Genomic DNA, 24,725 nt, shown 5'->3' with positions numbered 1-24,725 from the left:
TTTCCAAATAAAATATTTTATATTTCTGCCAGAAAGGATATCTTCTTAGGAGAAACAGAAGTTGTCTTTGTCTGTCTTCCCTAGCCCTGTGGCATTTAACATCTTCTCTGCTTCAGCCACATTACTGAAGCCAGGGAGTACAAGGGGACAGGAACAAGGTGGCAGTCCAAGTGTAATTCCTAGTTTGTAGATGCTTTTGTAATATATGTTTTCATTTTTTGATGCATGCAACAACAGGCACAAGGGAAAATGTGCTGGCTGCTAGTCTTCACATATGATGGTAATACTAAGAGTTCACCAGTTCCATTAGGCTGCTGGATTTGTTATTTTGTGCAGTCAGATGATAAGCAAAGAGTCCTGGAGAGACTTAATCTTTGCTGTGGCTGCTGAATAGTGAGGACATGACCTGGAAACTTTAGTATGCACTGGCCTTGAGCAACAATAATCACATGTATTCCTGGCATTGAGCTAAGAAGTTTATGTTCCTATTTTATTTAAGTCTTACAAGAACCATATAATGTTGATATTACTGTTACTCACATTTTACTGATTAAGATTATTAGGCAGATAGGTTAAATAACATGGCTGATGCATGTGTCTGGTGAGTGTTGTGGCTGGTAAGCCATGATTTGAGCCCTGGTTTGTTTGACCACAGTATCTTTACTCTCAAAAACCAACTGAAGGCCGGGCGCGGTGGCTCACGCCTGTAATCCCAGCACTTTGGGAGGCCGAGGTGGATGGATCATAAGGTCAAGAGATCGAGACCATCCTGGCCAACATGGTGAAACCCCGTCTCTATTAAGAGTATAAAAATTAGCTGGGCACAGTGGCGGGCACCTGTAGTCCCAGCTACTCGGGAGGCTGAGGCAGGAGAATTGCTTGAACTTGGGAGGCGGAGGTTGCAGTGAGCTGAGATCACGCCATTGCACTCCAGCCTGGGCGACAGAGCAAGACGCCATCTCAAAAAAAAAAAAAAAAAACAAAAACAAAAACAAAAAGAACAACTGAATTGTTTCCTGAGTGCACACTAATGTATCCCAAGCAACAGGATTGTTTAACACATCTGGCACATACAGCAAAGAAATATCTGAAGCAGAAAGAAGGCTGGTGGTTTTACCAGTATTATGCAGTAAATTAGCAAAGAAGCAGAACTAGAATAAAGTTCCGCATGTTCCTGTGTACAGGTCAATAGCTTTTCCAGTTCCCATGTCCTGTAATTTAAGCATCATTATTTGTCTCTCTGTGTGTTCTTCTCCGTGACAACTGGATGCCTTTTAGTCATCCCTCCCATAACTGAATGCTGATACAATTTGTACCTCATTTATACTCACTTATCCTACAAGTTCATTTATATTCTCCCCTTCCCTGTTGGCCCAGTGGTCCTGAGTATGTTCTCTAGTTATTCTCATTTAAATTTCTTTTCAAGCCATTTATCCTGGACATTAGATATGATTCAGTGGAAACTTTGTGGCAAAATACAACTCCATCTTGCCTATCTCATTGCAAAGTGGAAGATTGTTTGCTCACTCTTTTTATATTGTAAATAATTATCAATGAACCCAAAAATGAACTTTTCAGGGATTTCATCACATGGCCAAAAAATTGACAACTTGAGTCAGACAAAGATTGCAATCAGTACACTTGCTAATCTTGTTCAGACATGGAGTAAACCTGGACTACTAAGATTTAGTGACTTTATAATCACATCTTCCAAGGCAAAGCAACTACCCAAATTAAAATAATTGCTTTGCTATTACCTCCTGGAAACATAATTTAATTCCTTTCTATCAGTATCTCATGGAAGATAGAATGCCAACCCCCCAAATTCGGGGTTACCAGATAAGCTAATACATTAATTATCATGTTGATAACCAATAATATCTTAAATGTTTTTGTTAGTGAGTAGAAAAAACGAATTCCAAGTAAGAATAAGAACTTTATATCCACTTTATTTCCCATCAAACTTAAATCAAAATAAAATGCCTTCCATCTCCATCTAGATTTTCTTATTGGGTTTAAATTATTCCAACCAACACTGATGCTTCCCTGTTTACACTTATTATTTATGATAGAGCCTCTGGACCTTATTAACCATAGGATCTGGAAACTGGCAATCCTGTGGAACAGTGGTTTCCAAATTTTAGTCCAAGAATGGGTATTAGTGCATGATGTTTTCACTAGTTTATAACAGGATGAATGAATCTATCTGCACAGAGTATATACTGTCAAATTTGCCATTCCCTGATCTCCTTGATAGGATCCCCACTGAGACTTGTCTGCTTCTTCGCCACAGCGTTTCCACCACCAGATACAACATGGCACACAGCAAGCATTCAACACATGTTTTTCAGAATAAACGAATAAATGAAGTGTCCTATTTTATAAAGAGCTATTTCTATTCTGTGATTAAGTTCTTTTTTGGATATATATATATTTTTTGAGACAGAGTCACTCTGTTGCCCAGGCTGGAGTGCAATGGTATGATCTCAGCTCACTGCAACCTCCGTCTCGCAGGTACAAACGATTCTCATGCCTCAGCCTCCCAGGTAGCTGGAATTACAGATGTGCACCACCATGCCTGGCTAATTTTTGTATTTTTAGTAGAGACAGGGTTTCACCATGTTGGCCAGGCTGATCACGAATTCCCAAGCTCAGATGATCTGCCTGCCTTGGCCTCTCAAAGTGCTAGGATTACAGGCATAAGCCACTGTGCCCAGCCTATGTCTTTTTTTTTTTTTTTAAAGAAATAATGGCGATAGAAGCAATTTTTAATGCCCTTAATTTGGCAAAAATAGGGCTAAGCATCCTATCTTCACCATCTAAATTTGTTTGTTTGTTTTTTTTAATTTGACTGGATTGAGAACATAACAACCTGGAAATCACTGGTCTAATCTAATTCTCCTATTATACAAGGAAGAATTGCTGCTCAGAGACAAGAAATAATTTGCCTAAAATCCCATAACTGCCGGATTATTATCTTTTCACCTATGATCTTTTTTATTTTATAAACTATGTTATGTTATTTATTTGCATACTTATTTATTGTGGTTTTCTAGATTATTATTGTCTCAGAAACAATACCATAAGCTCCTTGAGACTATGGATCACGCCTCTTGTTTTGTAGGCATACGAATGCCAATTGTCCGGGATGCTGTCCATGGTCCTGAACTTCTGTCATGAAGTCTAAGCCAAGGGGATACAGACACAAGTAAGGACTTCCTATTAACTGTCATAATTGTTTTGGGGTATAAATAGAGACAAGAAAAGGATCCCTGGACTTGACATGTAAAACAAATGAAAATCTGTTATCTGATCACTTCCACGTAGGGCAAAAAATTGATTTATAACATATCAATCACTTCAGAAACATTGATAAGTAACAGAAATTTCACCTTGAATTATGGATTCTGAGACTAGGTCTGAGAAGCTGATTGATATCTCCTGCCTCCCCAACCCTCGAGATACAAACAAACTAAAAAAGATTAAGAAGAGAGACACTTACTCCATCTCATTGAACATTATATTATAAGGAAGGACCACATTTCTATTAAGCCAAAAATAAATTATGTATATCTAAAAACACACGAAAAATGAACTTTAATAATGACTCAACAAAAATAAATAGATCTAATAAGATATTTTGTAATTGGGTTTTGTCCAGGCATTTTCTACAGATGCTTGACAAAAAATAACAGACCTTTCTGTAACTGTATCCTGTTACACTTTTTGCAACTTTCTACTTCACCTATTTTACTTATTCAGAAAAAATCTAATTAGTGATGTGATTGAAAGCTCCTTTTATACTACTTGGTGAGAGTGCACACTCTTACTGAAATTGACCTGATCTACTAAGGACTGTTCTTTTCCTGTCTGGTTCTAATTACAATTATGTTTTATTTTTGCTTCTAACTTAAGTTGTCATTTTTTATATAAGTTTGTGCCTGTTTCTTGCAAAAAATAAGCTTCTTTTAAATAGAATTAAACTAGGGAGAGCTTCCTCTTTTTTCTTTGCTCTTTTATATTTTATGAATTTATGCACTTGTATGCATTACTTGTGCAACTTAAAAAATAAATCTAAAAAATTAAGCTCCAATCTCCTAAAAGACCATGTCCACATATATTCTGCTTGGCTCTAAATTTTCCCATATCAACAAAACTAATTAAAAGAAATAAAAGCTGATTATACTTGGGAAAATTTTTACTGCATTTTTTTTTTTTTTTTTTTTGAGACAGAGTTTTGTTCTTGTTGCCCAGGCTGGAGTGCAACGGTGCTATCTCAGCTCACCGCAACCTCCACCTCCCGTGTTCAAGCGATTCTCCTGCCTCAGCCTCCCAAGTAGCTGGGATTACAGGTGCCTGCTACCATGCCCAGCTATGCATTTTTACATTATTTATATACTTGGGACATATACTGGAACAAATATAGCTTTAAATGTTAGCCATAGATAGATAATAAAGAATGAAGCAAGATGGCATCTTGGTCTGTCCTGCAAAATGTCCATAAACCAAAATCGTGGAGGAGTGGATAATTTGGGCATGGCAGCTCTGAGGAGACATATTCAGTATTAGTGTTCCAATCAAACACTTGGCTGTGAGCCGTTGGATGTTACTTGTCTTCCTCCTACTGCAGAATGTCAGCTGAGGAGAGTCTGTTCTTAATAAGAAGAAGAAGAAAAAAGGAAAGATAATAGAGAAGCAAGCAATCTTCTGAAATTGCCTTGATGATACTTCAGTTGCTCTCAATGCAGTCATAGCCTCAGGGGGTGCAGTCATCCAGTAATGCTGCTGCCATCTGGGGGCACAGTGCTCCATCCCAGGTCTGCTCAGAGAGGCTTATTAATTGCTAGGAGAATGACAAATTTTTTTGTTTATACTCCATGACAATGGACCAAATGGATTAGGTCCAGCCCACTCATATACTTTATTCACTTGTTCTCTTAGGATTTATTTGACTTTATAGACAGATTGAGATGCAAGTGTGTGTCTGTGTATGTATGTGTGTGTGTGCGTGTGTGTGGTGGACATGGGGCAGATTTATCAGAAGAATGCAATGCTAAGACAAAAATTTCTGGGGATTTTTAGGCTGGCGAAATTTAGAAAGGGTTAAGTTTTAATTTCTATCTATTATTACATTTGCACAGCACATTTCCATTTACAAAGTGCTTTCACATTGCAATCTATAATTTGATTCTAACAAGATCAAATTACCAAGACAGAAATAATTATCTTTTTTTAAGATGATGAAACAAAGGTTAAGTGAGGTTATACTACTTGCCTAAGGTCACATTGTTGCCAAGTGGCATAGCCAGGTCTCTCACATCTATTAACACAGTGTTCTCACTCTATTCCCAAATTTGCTAACCAGTAACCACATAATAACTAATCTGTTTGCCTTTATGGTAACTTAAATTCTGAATGTACCAAATAGCTGTGAAATCTGGTTTATCCTTTAAATGATGAGGACATTTCTTTTCCTGGTGTAAAAAGAAAATGTTCTCATAAATTTGCAATAATATACTGCTGACATTCAAATTGTCATCACAAAGATGATCTCATTTAAATTGCAGAACAATTCTTTGAGATAAATAGGAAAGACAGAGTTTGTTCCAGTTTAGTGTCCGTAGCAGTTCATTTCTTAAACATAAGAAGAGCCTCATTAGCTCATCAAGGTCTTTCTAGCCTTGAAGAATTTCTCCAGACTTATTTTCCTCTAACCATGACTTTACCCTAGATATCTTTCTGTTTTTTTGTTTTCTCTATATCTTGCTGCTTGAAAATTCTATCCTTATTCCCAGTACTTGGCATCTAGTACTTGAAACTTGACAGAAAATTACACATACCCACTCATTTGGAAAAAAAAAAAAATAGACACTTAAACCCATTTGAAAGGCAGAGAAACTGAGGCCCACAAGTTAAATGACTTACCCAGAAACTGCCTGTAACTCCTGACTAATATAAGTGCTAACACTTTACCATTATGGAGCCCAGTCATGAGGTCTCCCACACTAGAACTGACTGCCAGAGCAAGCATATTAACCATACTTCCTTGGCATACTTCTTCCAGATGAAATAAGGAGGCATTCTCTTTGGCATAGTGATTTTAGGGGTTGTCACATTTCCTAAACAGCTGTTGCAGTGGTGGACTTACAGCTGGAATTCATTTGATAAACACTCCACTTACTTCTTTCATTGTCTCCATCTAATGTCATTAGGAGGGGTAACATATGAAATCTCTTTAACCACTATCTCATTGGCATAAACTAAATTTTCAGTCCCTTCAGGAATAGGAGGGAGGAGAGAGAACATGAGGATAGATTATGAGGGGAAGGAGGGCTCAGTAATAACCACAGTAATACCTACTTTTATGTTCTAGGTGCTGTTACACAGCTCTACATACATTTACCATCTATTCTTCAAAACAGTTTCATGATTCCTAACGTAATCTGGAGAGACAATTAACTCATATATATGAAATATTTTTTTCAAGGCCATAATGCTTGAAGCAGATTTTTGTTTGTTTGTTTTGATACATCCAAGATCATGCCTTTCTACTATACTCTTCTGCTTCAGGCAAGATATCTTCAAAGAATCCAGACAAAGCAGACATAAGTTTCTAATGCAAAAATTAACCATAGAGCTTACTGATATTCCAATAGAAAAGACACACTTGCCCTATTTCTGAGTAGGTCCATATCTGTTCTATACCAGTGCCCTGGGGCCTAGACTTTTACTTATGTACAATACTTTTTAACTATGCTATGTTGGTCTGAGACCTGAAGAATTTGGGATATTACTCAGCAATTTTTAGCAAGAAACACCACTAAGGATTGTTTTTCCACTTAGTTGAAGTCAGCAAGGAACTGAAGACTATCACTGCAGGCCAGAGCAATTAGTTCTGGAAGCAATTCAATCCACATCTTCCTTGGGGCCTGGCCTCAGTCAGTGCAAAAAGGCAGAAATGAGTCTACGGCTTCCCAGGATCCCTAGTTGTCTCCTTTATCTTTCTTGTACATAAGCCTTTCACTTCCCCTTGGAGGCCCAGGTTGTAAGTCATTGTACTCTGCCATGCATTTTTTTTTTTTTTTTTTTTTTTTTTTGCCGCTTTTATACATGTGTAAAGAAAGGTGAGGTTTTTTGGGAAATGAATATCAGACATTGCTCAGTATGTTGGAGAGGGATTTGGACTTGGATTTAGGGTTGAAGGCATTTCCTGTACATTTGAAAGCTTATCCCAAAGAAGGAAGTGTGATGGTGGAAAGAGTCTCAAATGAGAATCAGGAGCACATGGGTTCTGGGCTGAGATCAGACTCTGAGCTGTACTATGGCTGTGAATAGCCACATTGAGTGACTTCATACTTCATTCAGTAATTCAGCGTGCCTGTAGATCCAAATACTAGTGTTCAATCCAGCCCTGTAGAAGGCAAAGCTTCACCATTGTTGGAGGGCCCACAAGAGTCTCTTCCCAGGCCCTTGGCCTTTTAAAAATAAGTGGACAAATTTGACACATAGAAGGATCATCCTTAGAACTTCCATCAGCGACAAATTTTTATGGATTGTGAAGTGTGAAATGATTGCTAATGGATACAGGGTTTAATTCATTTGAATGATGAAAATATTCTAATATTGATTATGGTGATGTAAAACTGTGAATATACTAAAATTATCAAATTTTAAACTTTATATGGGTAAATTATATAGCATGTGAATTATGTCTCAATAAATTTTTTTCCTTTAAGAAAAAGGTATTAGAGATTGTAATCTAGCTTTCTTCAGTGTCTCAGCCCATCTTCTTGTCAGCTTTTATCTTGAGAAATTTGTGCCTTTTGTGAAAAGAAATGCTTCTCCTAAAATAAAGGCAATTATATTCTTCCCACAAGATATTCAGGGCGAGGGTGCACAGTGGGCTTTCTGTCTGTGCAGCTGAAAAGCTAAATAACCATGTATATATTTTTTGATATAACATTTGTTCTAATTTTCTAGATGCAAACTAGAAATGATTTGAAAACTAAGAACCCTCCTCCATAAATAGCTACCTTTGCCCAGGAAAGATAGTTATTTGATCTTTAGGCATAAGTGTTGCAGTCTTTGATTCTCTTTGTAGCTACTAATCTTACTTCAAATGAATACCTTCAATCTTCACCTTAGGGTGAATAGATTGATCAAATTTGATTCCTATATTATGATGCATGTGATGATTTTATAGTTTTGAAATTCTTAAAGATGAAGAAGATGTTGAAAATTGAAGTAAGGACTGGAAATAGAAGAGAACAGATTAGGGAAGAAAAAGGAGAAAGAAAATGAAATGGTTGAAAAAAGGAAACAATAGTAACAGAATTAAGACGAGACCACTTAGATTGAAATATTCCTTGTAGGCCAGGGGCTGTAGCTCACGCCTCTAATCCCAGCACTTTGGGAGGCCAAGACGGGCGGATAACCTCAGGTAAGGAGTTGGAGACCAGTCTGGCCAACATGGCAAAACCCCATCTCTACCAAAAATACAAAAATTAGCTGGGCGTGGTGGCGCGCATCTGTAGTCCAAGCTATCCGCGAGGCTGAGGCAGGAGAATCACTTGAACCCAGGAGGCGGAGGCTGCAAGTGAGCTGGGATCGTGCCACTGCACTCCAGCCTGGGAGACAAAGCAAGACTCCTTCTCAAATGTATGTATATATTCCTTTTATACAGAGAAGCTACATGTTCTCCTTCTTCAACAGCTTAGGTGACTCAGCACCAGACAAGGTATGGGAAACAGTTGTATGGAAGATCTACCACTGCCCAACTGCCCTGCCTCTCCCAACCTGGAAGATTCTTTTGTGGAATAGCCTTTTCACAAACTCCACTTGTAAAGTTCCTGTAGAAGCAGCCATGTTTCCACATGACCCTTCCTGGCCAGCCCGGGCTATTATTCAGGAGTGAGAACATGCCCAATCTATAAAATGAAGTCTCTTCCTTAGGATTTCTGGGATCTAATAAGTTTTTTCTCGGCAATTGAGTAAGCCAAGTTCAAAATAGTCCAATATTTTTTAACATCCAGGTATCCAAAGGGAACTTTGAACAGATTTTTAAAATAATTTCAACTTTTACTTTGGAATCAGGGGATACGTGTACAAGAATATTTTCAGTTGTTCTAAAAAGATTGATGTTATTTGCTCCGTGAGTAGTTACTGCATACTCCATGGAATTGGAAACAAAACAAAACAAAACAAAACAACAAAACAAAAAACAGCTAAAAAATCCTCTAAAGCTATTGAGAAGTTAGTATTACTTGAATTGATTTATAATAGTCAAAATCGCACACAATAAACCAGTAATTGACTCTTACACAGCAATTTTCACTTTACTACCCTGCTAAGCACATAATGCTGCCTCGAATTTTTCTTCTTTTCATTAATTTTTTTTTTTTTTTTTAGACAAGGTCTTTCTCTGTCACCCAGGCTGGAGTATAGTGGCACAGTCATGGCTCACTGCAGCCTCTACCTCCTGGGCTCAATCAATCCTCCTCCCTCAGCCTCCTGAGTAGCTGGGACTACAGGCACACATCACCATATCTGGCTAATTATTTTATTCTTATTTTTTGTAGAGATGGGTCTCACTGTTACCCAGGCTGGTCTCGAGCTCTGGACCTCAAGCAATTCTTCTGCCTCAGCCTCCCAAAGCATTGAGATTACAGGTGTGAGCCGCTGTCCCGGCCTGCCTTAAATTTTTAAAATTTCATGATGAAATGTTCAAAGTGATATAATAATAGAGCATTAATATCAGGGGTAAGATTAATTCTTGGCTGCTTTGCTACTTTTTGGAGAGGGAGAGTATGTCGCTATTACTAATGATATTTCAGGGTCAAATTTACAGCTATTGTTAGCCAAATATTTTTGACATAGAAGGAGCTATCTGAAGTAGAGGAAAGCCTAGGGCCTTGTTCTACCTCCAACTCTGCTCCTAACTAGCTGTGTGAACTCAGCCAAAACCTTTCCACCTCTGAGCCTTGGTTTCTCCAGTTGTCAAATTATGGTATTAGATAAGCTTTTAAGTCTTGAATCTAAATATAGCATGTATCACTTAAACCATAGCATTAAGCCAGACAAACCTAAAATATCAGCAGTATTCTATGCATTACTTTATTAAAACAATTCGCAATTTGGGTTCAGGGGAACTTGTGTATAAACGTCAGACCTGCCACATTTTAGTCTTTACTAAGTCAGGTAAATGAGCCAAAGCTCAGTTTTTCTCAAGTCGAAAGAGGGTATAAGTTGGTACAATAATATCTACTCTATCTTGCAAAGTTCTTACAGAGTGAAATGGAATGTTGCATGGGAATATAGGTATACTTTCATGTTCTTTTATGGCAGTAAAAATGGTAGAAATGGTAACTAAGTAATTGTGAGACCAGTGTATGTTTATTGAGCACTTAGTATATGTCACACACTGCCTTGACCACTCTACATGCACTGTTCCAATTCATCCTCATAACAATTTTTTCAGAAAGCTACCTTAATTTCCTCATTTTACAGCTAGAGTAACAGACTCAAAAAGTTTAAGTTACTTGCTCAATGACATAGTTAATAAATGGTGGCACTAAGATGCAAACCTCAGGCAATCTGACTCAAGCATGAGCTTTTACCCACTGTGTTATATTGATTTACTCCTCCATAAAATAGATTCAGATTTATATGTGAGGTTTTTACTTCCAGCAATGTTCTTGTTTGAAACTAAGATTTCTACTAAGAATACCAGAAAACCTATACCCCAAAAATCTGTTTAAAAATATTAGAGAGCTACTAAGGCAGTGAGCAATCAAGAAGCTCAGATCCCAGAGAAAAGAGAAACTCAGAAATGTAGAGGTAGTATTCAGCACCATTTTCCCTTTGAGGCATCGGCCAATTCAAAAACTGCAGCTGAAAGACTAAAAAGCCGAGTCAAACTTCTGGCAGTTTCATGGTGCTGGGGGACACAAGTTGTACTGTAAAGCTCATCAAGAGTAACATCGCTGGTATTTAATTGTGACCTCACCTTAATAGTAAGAATGAACTGGAAGTAGATTAGCCCTCAAAAGAGGCTGAAGATACTCTCTAAATAAACTTAATCCCTGATCATATTAAGATGATATGGCTCTCCTCAACTACCTATTATAAGCAAAAGCAAATCTCTTAAGGCAGATGACATCATCCAAAGCCTCAAAGATCCTTTGTGATTTTTCCATATACAATAAAAATAAAAAATTGAGTAAAAAATTACTGGATACCAGGCATTGATCAATTACTATGAGAATATAACAGAACTACAAGAGATCCAGATATAGGAGCTATGAATTTAATGTAACTATAACTAATACAGTAGTTGCCACTTATCCATGGAAGATATGTTTCAAGAGCCCCAATGGATGGCTGAAAACTCAGAGTACCAACCCTATATATACTATGTTTTTTCTATATATACATACCTATGATAAAGTTTAATTTATAAATTAGGTACTATTAGAGATTAACAATGATAACTAATAATAAAATAGAACAATTATAACAATATACTCTCATATTTTCTTGTTTTGCAATTTCACAGATAAGATATTCATTCTTATCATAGATCTTAGCAACCTTGGCATAATTTTTTATTCTTATTAAGTTAAAAACTTCCACCCTTTCACTTCAAAGAAGCACTTTATGGCTTCTTGTTGGCATATCCAAATTGCCAGAATCACTAGTCTTGTGATTTGGGCATTGTTAAGTAAAATAAGAGTTACTTGAACATGAGCACTGAGATACTGTGACAGTCTATCTGATAAGTGAGATGGCTAGGAAGTGACTAACAGGCAGGTGATGTCTGCAGCATAAATATGCTGGAAAAAGGGATGATTCATGTCCTGGGCAGGTTATAGCAGTATGGCATGAGATTTCAATGCACTACTCAGAATGTTGTGCAATTTAAAATTTATGAATTGTTTATCTCTGGAATTTCCCATTTAATAATTCAGACTGCAGTTGACCACAGGTAACTGAAACTACAGAAATTAAATTTGAAGATAAGATGAAACTACTATATGCTCAAGATATTAAAAGATGAAACAAATAATTTTCATAGGAAATGGATATTTATAACAAAGAATAAAATAGGAATTCCAGAACTAAAACCTATAATATCTCAAATTAATAACTCAGTAGATAGGTTTAACAGTATATTTGTTAGAAAGCAAAAGTAGAGTAGTCAGAAGAAAATATTCAGCTTGAAATATAGACAAAAGAATGAAAATGCAGAAAGAATGCAAGGGACATGCTCTTTTAAAAAGGTTTAACTTAGGTATAATTGAAGTCCTAGAAGGAGGGAAGAGAAAGAATAGGGAAGAAGGAGGTCTTTAAGAGACAATGATTTAGAACTTTTCCAACTAAATAATTGTATATGTGGACTTTTTCAATTTTGACACTAAATTACAAATGAAAGTTTATAGTTTGGGGTTATTTTTACTTACTGTTTAGCTGGGAGAGACCATTGAGATAGTAAAAATGTGAAACCATCTTGAAATAATAGTTGAAAAAATATGAACATTTAGGGATATTGCACTTTAAAAACAGAATGGACCTTTGATTATGTGAAATTCGTTGGAATGAATGAGAAATGCCAAGAAAAAAGAAAGAAATTTGGGGTCAGAAGTCTTCCTTCCTCACATATGTGGAGCAACAGGAAGGTCATGGGTTTATGATCAAAAGATTACGAATTTAGACCTTCTAATTAATTGTTTAATTCAGCTTCTCCAAGCCTCAGCTAAAAATAGGAATGACAATGCATTCCTTTTTCTTTTTTTCTTTTTTTTTTTTTTTGAGATGGAGTCTCACCCTGTCACATAGGGTGGAGTGCAATGGCATGATCTTGGCTCACTGCAACCTCTGCTTCCTGGTTCAAGTTATTCTCCTGCCTCAGCCTCCGAAGTAGCTGGGATTACAGGCACCCACCACCATGCCCGGCTAATTTTTGTATTTTTAGTAGAGATGGGGTTTCACCAGGTTGGCCAGGCTGGTCTCTCTCCCGACCTCAGGTGATCCGCCCGCCTTGGCCTCCCAAAGTGCTGGGATCACAGGCATGAGCCACTGCGCCCCACCTGATAATACATTCATTATTGAGTTTTTGTGACGGCTAATGTAAAGTTTTTATGATGACAATGTATATAGATAATTGGCTTAATGACTGCCACATTCAGGGTTCTCCATTAATGTTAGTCTGGCCTTTCCCCTTTTTAAATTTCTATGTTAATGATGAAATTTGATTCTGACTTCTGTGCAGGATTTCTTATGTTCTGGTCAAGGTAGCAATGGTCTTTTGCTGAGCAGAACCATAAATAAGAAATTACAAAGTGTTCAGGTGCAGAAGAGTTTTATTATCAATACCGCTGTGAAAATTCAGTTGCCCAGATGTTTGGAGAAAAAAGACAAGGTAGATATTTAGAATTTACAGATACTTCTGGAAAACCTAAGGTCCTAATCAGTAGAAAAGGAATCAAGTAATAGATAAATCTCTCAGTCTTCAAGAACACTTACCAATATTCAGAGGAATATTTTGAGGATCCCTCCCATGTGCCCATTTATGGTGAGATGGTTTTATTCCGTCGGTAGGTTTTGGATTCTATTTCAATTTCATCACTAGGGCTCTTTCTTTTTCCATAATAGTAGGTAATTTGACATTTCTTTTATTCCTGTTTCTCATTGGTGGCATAATCTCAAAAGTAGCACCTGTAAAAAAGAAGGGAAGGAAATGGGATTGGCCAGAGAGGGAAATTGAGCTATGAAGCAGATCCAGTGACATCTCTGGGCAACCCCACAGGAAACCCTTACTGGATTTCTTATTTTCTACCTTGTCAACCTACCCAAAACGTGATATTAAATAACACGCACTGAGCAGTTTCTACCCAAGTATACCAAAAGCAAAGTATGTGTGCATGTGTGTGGGGGGAATGTGACTAATGTCTATCCTGGTGTCAACCAAGGTCTTCCCATTGCCTACAGTATACTTCCAAAGATCTCAAACCCTTCTAATAAATGTCCTTCCACTATATTTATGTTGTTGTGCAGGCTGTCTGAAGGTTTAAAATATAGAAATCTTTTAATAACTATTAGTTATTATAATGGTGAGTTTGATGGTAAAAATGGTGGCCAGTATTTTCCAGCAGAAGTTTCAGACACTTGTAAGATAAATAAAAGAAAGTCATTTCTATCAATGGGGAAATGTATGATGCATGCTAAAGAGATACTAGAGGTTGAAACTATAATAAGGTTTTAGAAAGAAGCAATTAATTCACGACTGACTACTAACTCTACCACAGATAATTTAGAAGAGGAGACAACTCTATCTTGTGATCGTGGAGATAAGTTTTCCAGAATGCATTTATGTCCCTACTCTTTGGAACAAAAACTCTCACTCTTCCAAGCTACTAAAACCAGGCAGCTTGCCCCCATGGAGATGATGAGAGAAGGTCATTCTCTGTTCTCAAGTGAGAGGGATTCTCTCTATCTCTGACAACTTTCAAGACACTGTATAGCTTAAAGAGAAGAGTCAAGATTATAAACTTTGGTCTGTATTTTTTTGGTTCTCTAAATTAATTTGTGCCACAGGGACATACTTGTACAGACAAGTTTCATAGTATTTGGGGACAAAAAGGCATCCTTGTTAGAAGTTTGAAAGGCTAGAGTCATGTGGATTGGCTTAGGCCATTGGTAAGATTAGCAACAGAAAGCGAATGTGCTCTCTAGGTTCCCCTGCAAGGAGGACTTGTGGTCTGGGCTACTGGGATTGTGTCAGCTATAGAGGGTCACTTCACCCAAAGCAATGTTCTTCCCTGAAGGCCTACATCCGTGGTCTGATCAAGGTTGGTATATAAAAATCTGGCCATTTCTGGATATGGTGGGATAATTCTGATGGGCCAAATGAAGTTCTTGAGTTCCCCATGGAGTTGGCCAAGGATATCATCAAATCTGCTTCATAGCTTAACTTATCTCTCTGTTAATCCTGATTCCTTCCCTTGTCTTTCATAGGTGTTAATTCTAAGGGCACTCCTCGGCAAAATATCCTGTACATTAAACTGTTTCAGAGTCTGCTTCCCAGAAAACCCAAGCTGTGACAGATTTCTATTGCATGGGGTGGTAGAAAAAACAATGGACTTAAAGAATAAAAGTTATGTGTTCCAGTGTTGTCTGTGTCAGTTACCTATGTGACCTTGGGTTAGGTGTCTCACATCTCTCAATGATAGGCCTATCTCTCTCTCTCTCTCTCTCTCTGTGTGTGTGTGTGTGTGCGTGTGTGTGTATGTGTGTAAAAATAGCTGCTTCATATAAAAATGAAAGAATGGTGTTGAAAGTACTATAAAGATGAAAGATTGTACCATAATTTGTAAACCCAAAAGCATAATGAGGATGATAATTATGAAAGCCTCATTGGATATTTCTTTAACCTCTGAGCAAGCCCTTGCTTGTTATTGTTCCTGTATTAATATGTAAGCACAAATATTAACATGTTACTCTCTTGGATGCTCTAGATAACAGATTTGGAAGGAGACCTTACATAGCCACTGAGGCTGGAAAATACAGGAATATGTGATTCTCTCAAAATGAATAGGCATAAATATAACTTGTTAAAAAATACATGGCTGAACATTTATTGTAATTATCTACATTTGTATTCATGAAGCACAATTTCATACTCTTTCATCTCAAAATTGAGATTTCTATGAGAGAGGAATACAGAGAGCTACTGTATGATATTTAGTTTGATTTGTATGGTGTTTTAATTTTCTTCTGGAGAGAAGTGTTAATGTTTCATATTTTGAAGATGCCACAAAGAACAAAACCAGACAGAATTTGAAGAATTGGGTAAACATGCACCTTATAGCTCTATCTATAACTGAATCAGAAATCACAAAGTCCAATTTCAGTACAGAAAACTAGACATTTATGTCTGGTTTCAAGCAGCCTATGACTATGTCCATATGTAATAAACAACAAGAAAGTGTCTACCAATTAAACAGACTTCCAAGTCTCAAGCATTCCTTTATGTTTATTCATCCTCCCATAATAATTTTTTTTTTTTTTTTTTTTTTTGAGACGGAGTCTCACTCTGTCGCCCAGGCTGGAGTGCAGTGGCGCAGTCTCGGCTCACTGCAAGCTCCACCTCCCGGGTTCATGCCATTCTCCTGCCTCAGCCTCTCCGAGTAGCTGGGACTACAGGTGCCCGCCACCACGCCCGGCTAATTTTTTGTACTTTTAGTAGAGACGGGGTTTCACCGTGGTCTCGATCTCCTGACCTCGTGATCCGCCCGCCTCGGCCTCCCAAAGTGCTGGGATTACAAGCGTGAGCCACCGCGCCCGGCCCCCATAATAATTTAATGTACATTGTAGAAAGCTACATAAAAGTAGTATTCGTCCTTTTTTTGTTCAATATTGTATCCCCAGAGTTTGGCATAATAGTTGGTATGGGGTCAGTGCTCAAAAGTATTTGTTGAAGTAGTGCATGAATAAATGAATAAAAGCATTGTTCTAGGTTCTCTAGTTGAGAGCTGAAATGAATCAGACAGAGACCATAGATAAACATTTCCTCCTTATTTCTCAACCAAATGCCCCCTCATCTGCTCAGGCTGTAAATATTGCTAGCTGTCAAGGTTTCCACTCTCTAGACTCTACGTAGGCAATTTCATCAAATTCAATTTTTTTCTTTTAAAAAAATAAATTGAAAGTATACATTCAGAAAAATACACAGATCATAAGTCAACACTATCATAGATTTGTACAAGACGAATACACTCATAAAACTGGCCATCAGGATATGGAATATTATAAGCAGCCCCAAAGCCTCCATCAAGCCCAGTCTCAGTATTATTTCCTATCTTTCACAATGATTTCAGTTTTCACAAGAATTTAGTTTTACCTGTTTTTGAACTTTATAAAAATGGAAACACACAGCGTATATTTTCATGTCTGGCTTCTTTCACTCAATATTACGTCTGAGAGATTCATTCATTTTTTTGGGTATAGTAATGGTTACTTCATTTTCACTTCTGGGTATTACCCATTGTATGAATATAACAGAATATGGAATATATTTATCCATTCTGCTGTTGATGGGATTTGGCACTTGTGTTGTTTCCAGCTTCGGCTACTAGGGTTGTTGTTGCTTTGAATAATTCTGCATACCCTTTGTTGGACATAGTTAACATTTTGTTGAGCATATATTTAGAAGTATAATAGGGTATGCATCTTTCAATTTAAATGTATATTACCAAAGCATTCTCCAAAGTAGTTGTATTGGTTCAGCAATGTATAAGAGTTCCAACTGCTCCACCTCCCTGCAATTTTTATCCTTTTAATTTCAGCCTTTCTGGTGGATGTGTAATGGTGTCTCACAGAGGTTTTAATTTGCATTTCCTTAATAAATAATAAAATTGAGCTTCTTTTCATGCTTTCTGGTAATTTGGATATCCTTTTTGGTGAAGTGCTTTTTTGGTCATTTTTCTATTTTTCATTGATTTTAAGTAGTTTTAGTGTATTCTGGTTGTGAGTCCTTGTAATATAAATGTGTTGCAAAGATATTCTCCAAATTTGTGGCTTGAATTTTACTCTTTTTATCATGGATTTTATTTTGTTTTGTTTTATTTATTTATTTTTGATGAGTGACATTCTTAAATTTGAAATAGTTCTTCATAAGAAAACGTTTTTCCTCTTGAGGTGATTAAGATAATCTTCTATGACATCTTCGAAAGCTTTATTGTTTTACACCTTCTGTTTAGATCAACATTCTACCTAGAATTAATTTTTCCATACAGCATGAAATAGAAATTAAGGTATATTTTTTCCACATGGATATCCAGTTGATCTAGCATAATTTATTGAAAAGCCCATAATTTCCCTACTTCCCTGTAGTGTCTTCCATCTTTGTCATCGAGCAAGTAACCATATGTATAAGAGCCTGTTTCTGGACTTACTATTTTATTCCACTTGTCTCTTTATTTCTATTTTTGTGCAAATACAGTATGCTTATAGTTACTGTTACTTTATAATAAATTATGAAACTTATAGTCAGTCTTCCAACTTTCTTCTTTCAAGATATGGTACTGGCTGTTCTTATCCCTTTGAGTTTTCATATTATTTTAGAATCAGTCTATGACTTTTCTTTCTCTCATTTTGTCTCTCTGTTTCTCATTCACACAGGAACCTTCAGCAAAGTTGACTAAATATTTGAAAACCAATAAATGCAACTTACCACACTACCAGAAAAAGAAGAAAAATACAAGTATATATTTTCACTCTATATACCGTTTGAATCCACAATATATTATTCTTAATGTTCTTATTATTTTATGGTTATTAATATTGTTTATTATCATTGTTACTTTCTATTTTCATTGCTCATTGCTTTTCCATGCTTACATCTAGTATTATATTTTTTCTCCTGAGGAATTCATATGTACACATATATTGTTACCAGTCTTGACCACTTTGCAATCTTGCCTATTCATTGATGTCTTCCTTCTTCTTGAATTACTCTCTGCTTTCGTTTCCATTACTTAACTAATTGTCTTTGTTCCACAATGGTCCCACTTTCTTTAAGTTTATATAAATGGAAACACACAATGTACATTTTTGTGTCTGGCGTCTTTCACTCAGCATTATGTCTGTGATATTCATTCATTTTTTGGGGTATAGTAATGATGACTTCATTCTCATTTCTGGCTGTTACCCATCGTATAAATGTAATATAATATATTTATAACACTATATATTATATGTATGGGTAACACATACATTCTTACCAGTCTTGACCACTTTGCAATATTGCTCATTCATTGACTGCTTCCATCTTCTTGAATTGCTCTCTGCTTTTGTTTCCATGACTCAACTCTCTTCCGATTTTCTTCATTCTTCACTGGCCCACTTTCTCTGTCCTTTATTGTCTCATTTTCCTCTGCCTGACTCTTAAATGTTAATGCTTCACAGGGCTCTGTTCTGCTAGCCTCACTGTCTTCACCTTGTACTGCAAATGCTCAAGTAGAAAGACAAGTCCCTTAGGGAAGCAGAGAAAAAGCTGTTGGTGGAAGAGGATAGATCATGGAGTTTATCTTTGTGTGTGTGTGTGTTTGTGTGTGTGTGTGTGTGTGTGTGTGTTATACAAGAATCAATAATACTGCTTTTCACCTCTTACTAGTGATTGGGTGAAGCTACTTACTTCTATGCTTCAAATAACTCAAATGCTGACTCCTAAACTTCCTGAAGTTCCTCAGACCTTTTATCAGAGCTTCAGAATTGTACATCTAAATATTAATTGCATGGTCACATTTAAATGTCTCAAAAATATCAAACACTCAACATATCCAAGACAAACTTTTAATTCAGCCCTATTCTATTTTACTGTATGCTGTATCTCTTTGAATGGTATGATACCATCTCTGACCGACTGCTCAAGCCAAAAAACTAGGAGTCCTCTGTTTCCTTCTTGTCAATACCCAGCTCAGATGTTACATCCTCCCATCTACTTCTTTCAGGAATTTCAGTTGCATTGTGTGTGTGAAATATTGTGTATATTATGCCACTGTATTACGTGTTTTTGTCATGTCTATTCTCTCTACCTGACTGTGAGTTACTCAATGGCAGATACTGTGTCTTATTCACTTTTGAGCACCCAGCACCTAGCATGGCATATTATTTGTAAATACATATATTATTAATATTATTAACCTGCATTAGTATGACCCATCAGAGCTTTTAAAGTAAGCACATATATTAACAGATCTGCATATTTCAAGGTGAAGTGGAATAAGTGTTATGGAAGTAGAACAGATGTATTACTGAGGTGCTCACTAGAAGGAAAAATTTTGGGGTGGGGGGTGGGTAGGGACCATCAAGAAAATCTTTATCAAGCAAGTGGCAGATATGATAGGACCACTGAAATGGCAGGTGGATATTCTAAATTGCTACTAACTATTGGTGTCTCCTGGAACAAACTGTATAACATGTATAACCCTCAGTTTTCTCATATGTAAAATGGGGATCATTATAGTTTTTGATTATGCCTATAGAATTAAGTGAGATGTACATGTAAACTACTTAGGAAAGTGCCTAGCACACAATAATCACTGAAGAAATGTTAGTTGTTAATATTAATAAAAGAAAAAGTCAAGCATTGGCACAGTCAGGAAAGTACACGGTGAAGTAAAGGACAGCACATCTGAGTAGTTTGAAGAAAAAGACATGAAGGAGAGTATTGAAATTTTAGGCTATCAAGTGAGGAGAGATTTAATTTATAGAAAACATTAAATGCTCCCTCCTAAGTAGACTGAAACCTGAAATATGCAATCATCTGAATTATAGATCTTAATTAATAGAAGTAAGGCCAGAGGAGGCACATAGCCAGCAGGTAGGCTTTACTAACTCAATTCTGTGCCCCTGTCAGACAATACTAATTAATGCCACGCCCAGGTGTGGCCTCAAATTCTCAATAAACTGGCCTGGCAGACAGTGCTAATCAGTCAGTAACGTACTTGCTGTCTCTGAGTAGTAAGTGTCTGTGAGGCTCCATTTAATTTTCCATGTTCAGACATAGCCAAGTTAATTGTAGACACTAGGCAATCACTAACCAAATGATATAAGAAGAGTTTAAAAAATAATTGTCAGTTAAAAAGCACATTTTCAGTCTATACAGGGAAATTTTCAGGATGTGCTTTTATCACTTGCATTAGTATAACCCACCAGAGCTTTTAAAGGATGTCCATGATCTTATTTTGTGATCTCATTTCAACCTCAGAACAGCACACAGGGTTTGGAATGAAACTCTCAGAATTCACTATGCCATAACTAAAATGACACTGAGTGATACCCTCAAAATTTCCGGAGTGAATTAATAATGTTAGCACCAAGCTTAAAACCCTTGCCTTGGTCACCTAATCCAGAGATGGAGGAACTGGGGCTGATTTTACTGAGTAGGTTTTGCCCTCTACCTCAGTTTGCCAGTGTGAATTCAATTTCCAGTCCATTAATAATCATAAGACCTATTATAACTACATTTTACTTTCTTTTATTACAATTCCCTTTTAGTTTATTTAGCTCAGATATTGAGCTTAAGAAGTGATCTTTGAAAAGAATAGATGTTTAATTAATTGCAGGTTCCCTCCTATTTCTTGTCTAGGATACCTGCAAAATGTTGAATTAATTGATCCCCAGGAGGCCAGTAATAGGAGAATAATGACTCTTCGTCAACCTCAGCCACACACTGACAACATCAGTTTAGGAGTTGGCAATTTATATCTTTTACTCTCTTGGATCTTCTCATCTTGTTTTCTAGAGTCTCATCAGGAGGGAGGCACAGAATTATCCTGTATGTTTGTTAATTAAGACACGGTGATGTGGCATCATTAGAAAGGCACAATCAAATTGGAACAAATCATGTTCCAAGGGAAGAAATAGAAATGAAAAGCTGTGTGTTCAACTACTGAACTTCAGAAGTGATTTTTAAAGAGAATCAATGCTTAATTAATTGTGGATTCTTTTCTATTTCTTGTTTGGGGTACTAGTACCCTAGATGGGTTTGAAAAGTGATGTTTTAAACTCCCCATACTAACTAAATCCATAAAATACTTAAGGAAACTCTAAACTGAGAAAAGGTCAGTAGTTTTCTTTACTGCAGGACTCAGAACCCTTATGTCTACAGGTGGGTAATATAGTACACAGTGCCTCTTGTCTTTTTCATGCATTTTGATTTCTGATTGCATTTTAATTCATTTGCTATTTTATGGTAAAATTTATCTTTTCTTTCTTTTTCCTTTACATGTGAAAAGCTTCTTTATAAAATTAGATTAGCTTCTTGAAATAATCGATTTTTTTTGTAGAAAGAAACTGGAGAAATACTTGATTTCTTTTCAGGTCCCATACTACCCAATGTAGTACTGGATTATGTTATTAATTTCATGTTTCAGGTGTGGAAATTCACTGAGGGTAAGAGAGCAGAATGAGTTCCTTTAGGGTTTCTGGTCTCTGCCCAAAGACTCTGTCTATACTGACTTGTCTCAGTTTTCCTGTCTGTGAAATGGGTATAATAACAATACCTACTTAGAGTTCTTGTTTTTAATGATGACTACTTGAATTAATTCATATTCAATAAAGATTATGTATATTACTAAATGTGGTTTAATTCATAAAAGAAAGTAGAATACATTATGACTACCCAGCAGATAACTCTTGCCACTTAAGTCTTTAGCTAAGTTGTCTAAACTCCTGTACTTTTGCCCCTAGTTTATCAGAAATATGAACTGCTCTTTCTCTTGATGACTTCCAAGTAGTTCAGCAAGCCACTAGAAGAGAAAACAGCTTGACTGTGGAAAACATTCTATTCCAAGGTATTGGACTGTAATGGAATTCAACCCTACACTCACTGTGCTCTAATCTGAAAAGCTCTGTTCCTGCTTTTTATGACCTTCTTGTAGAAAGAAACTTTTTTTCTAATTTAGTACTGTGGGGTGGGGAGGAAGAACCTGATCAATTTTAGCATGTCTTAGCTTTACTACTTTTGTATACAAGGAGAAACCAAATGGAAGCTTAAAAGAAGGTAATGGAAAAAATATCAAATTAACACAAAGTCGTTATTGCAAGCTCCCAAGTGTTTGGATATTTTGGATTTTGAGTTATTAGTGGTACAGAATAAAAACAGGATTTGAAATCAGAGAAACAAGATTCCAATGCTGGTGAGGCCATTGTTTTGTTGTATGTGACAGTATACTTTTGTTTTCTTATCTGAAAATGAGTGTAATAGTAGCATTTACCCCCACAGGATTGTAATAAGGGTAAAATGAAATAATGTGTGGGAATGCATCCAGTAAACATTCTCCATTGTCATTAGAAATGAAGGACTAGTGTTATAGTCAGTCACTCAGAAAAATACGACACTCTCAGCATTGTTCTAGCCTATTGTTCAGATGGAACATAAAGCAATATGCTCAATCTACAAAAACATAACCTGAGAGCACACAAAATTAGGACCAATTACCTGCACTGTAAATGCCTCCACATCTTTTATTTTTGTTGTTTTTTACTTTTCTACATATTTCCCTTGAAAATAATAAAACCTTCCTCAGCAGAAAAACTTTTCTAAAAATGGCATGACAATGAAGAATGTTGAAAAGCTTAAACTGAACACAATTGTTGCTTCTTGAGGATCAATTGCAAATAATGATTAAACTAACAAGAAACTTCTAGTCAAGCTGTGGAAAACAGCATTTGATTTGCCAGAACTATTCAAATTTTTCTAAGTTTGGAGTACTGAATGAAGACTTATGGTTAAGTGGTTAAGTGGTTAAGAACCCTGACTTTGCTTTCAGACTAAGGCTCAGTTTGCAAGTCTGGCACTTGTAAGCTGCAAAAATGTGAATAAATATGTAAGCTCTCTTAGCCTCAGTGTCCTCATCAGAAAAATAGGAATATTAGTTTGCATGAGGTATAATAAGGAGTGAGTGAGATAACACATCTCTATAGATACTATTGTACCCATTTTCAGATGAGAAAACAAATGTATACCGTCACACACAAGAAAACAATGGCCTCACTAGCATCGGAATCTTGGTTCTCTGATTTCAAATCCTATTCTTATTCTACTTCTCCACTCATAACTCCAATCCCCAAAACTTATCAAACATCCAATCTATTTTGAGTATTATTTTCCTTACAGTTGTACGTAGGGTAGTATACTTTACTGTACCATAATCTAGCAAAGTAGATATCCAGAATTCTTTCTCTATCCATTACCTCTGCCTGAGCTCTAGAAATTTACAGAATGTGACAGCTGGCTAGGGCATTAGAGACCATCCAGTTCCATACCATCTTTTCTTAGAAGGGCCCCTGATGATTTGATTAACTATCATGGAAACTAGATGTTCTGTCTAGAGCCCAGATCTCTATACTATCTGCCACTAAGTTCTCCATCTTCTTCCATTCCTCTAAGGACATCTGACAATACAATTGACAGGAATGGACCTGCGGATATGAAGAGTTCAAAGGTAGCTGAGAGGAAATTTAACCTATGAGGGGGAGAACTTGAAATAAGTTTAAATTTAAATCAGCCAAGAAACATGCCCTGATGCTCTTTTCAAAAATGCCTATAGCCAAGGCAATCACTTGCAGCTAAAGGAAATATTGGGTTAAATGAATTAAAAGTTGTGCGTGCCAAGGTGGAACACACTTGCTAACAGTGAGAGACCCATTTAATGAATATTGACTAAGGTATAGATTAAGGCACAATAAAGTTCTGCATTTGACAGATTTTTACTACTCTGCATTTCAAGTTTGTACAAAAAGCTAATAATTTTTCTTGATAGACTGTTCTTCCCAAATGCATTTAATCAGTGACAAGAACAACAAAAAGTCTTCATTCAATGCCTTAGCCTTTACAGTTCCTAGGTATGCTTTTTCTATGTATAAAATAAAATGGACCTTTGGAGAAAGGGTTTAACGAACCAGGGCAATGCCTTGAATATGGGTTAGCATTCAGAAATGTCAGAACTGGCAGTGTCCTTAAAGATCACGCTAGAGGTCATTTTAAATATAGGAAACCAAGACACCAATGTGATTTATAGCTGAAAATCGAGTTCTGCAGAAATGCTTTACAAGCTTCCACCTTATAAAGTGTGATGCTTGGGAAGTAAAGTAGGTGTCCATCTACTTGTTAAGATTATGATTAAAGGATTTCATCTATAGCATCCTCAAATATATGACTT

Source organism: Hylobates moloch, unplaced genomic scaffold (genome assembly GCF_009828535.3).
Source record: "Hylobates moloch isolate HMO894 unplaced genomic scaffold, HMol_V3 SCAFFOLD_6, whole genome shotgun sequence".
Taxonomy (NCBI): domain Eukaryota; kingdom Metazoa; phylum Chordata; class Mammalia; order Primates; family Hylobatidae; genus Hylobates; species Hylobates moloch.
The sequence above is the reverse complement of the archived record's forward strand: the minus strand, read 5'-3'. Positions refer to the sequence as shown.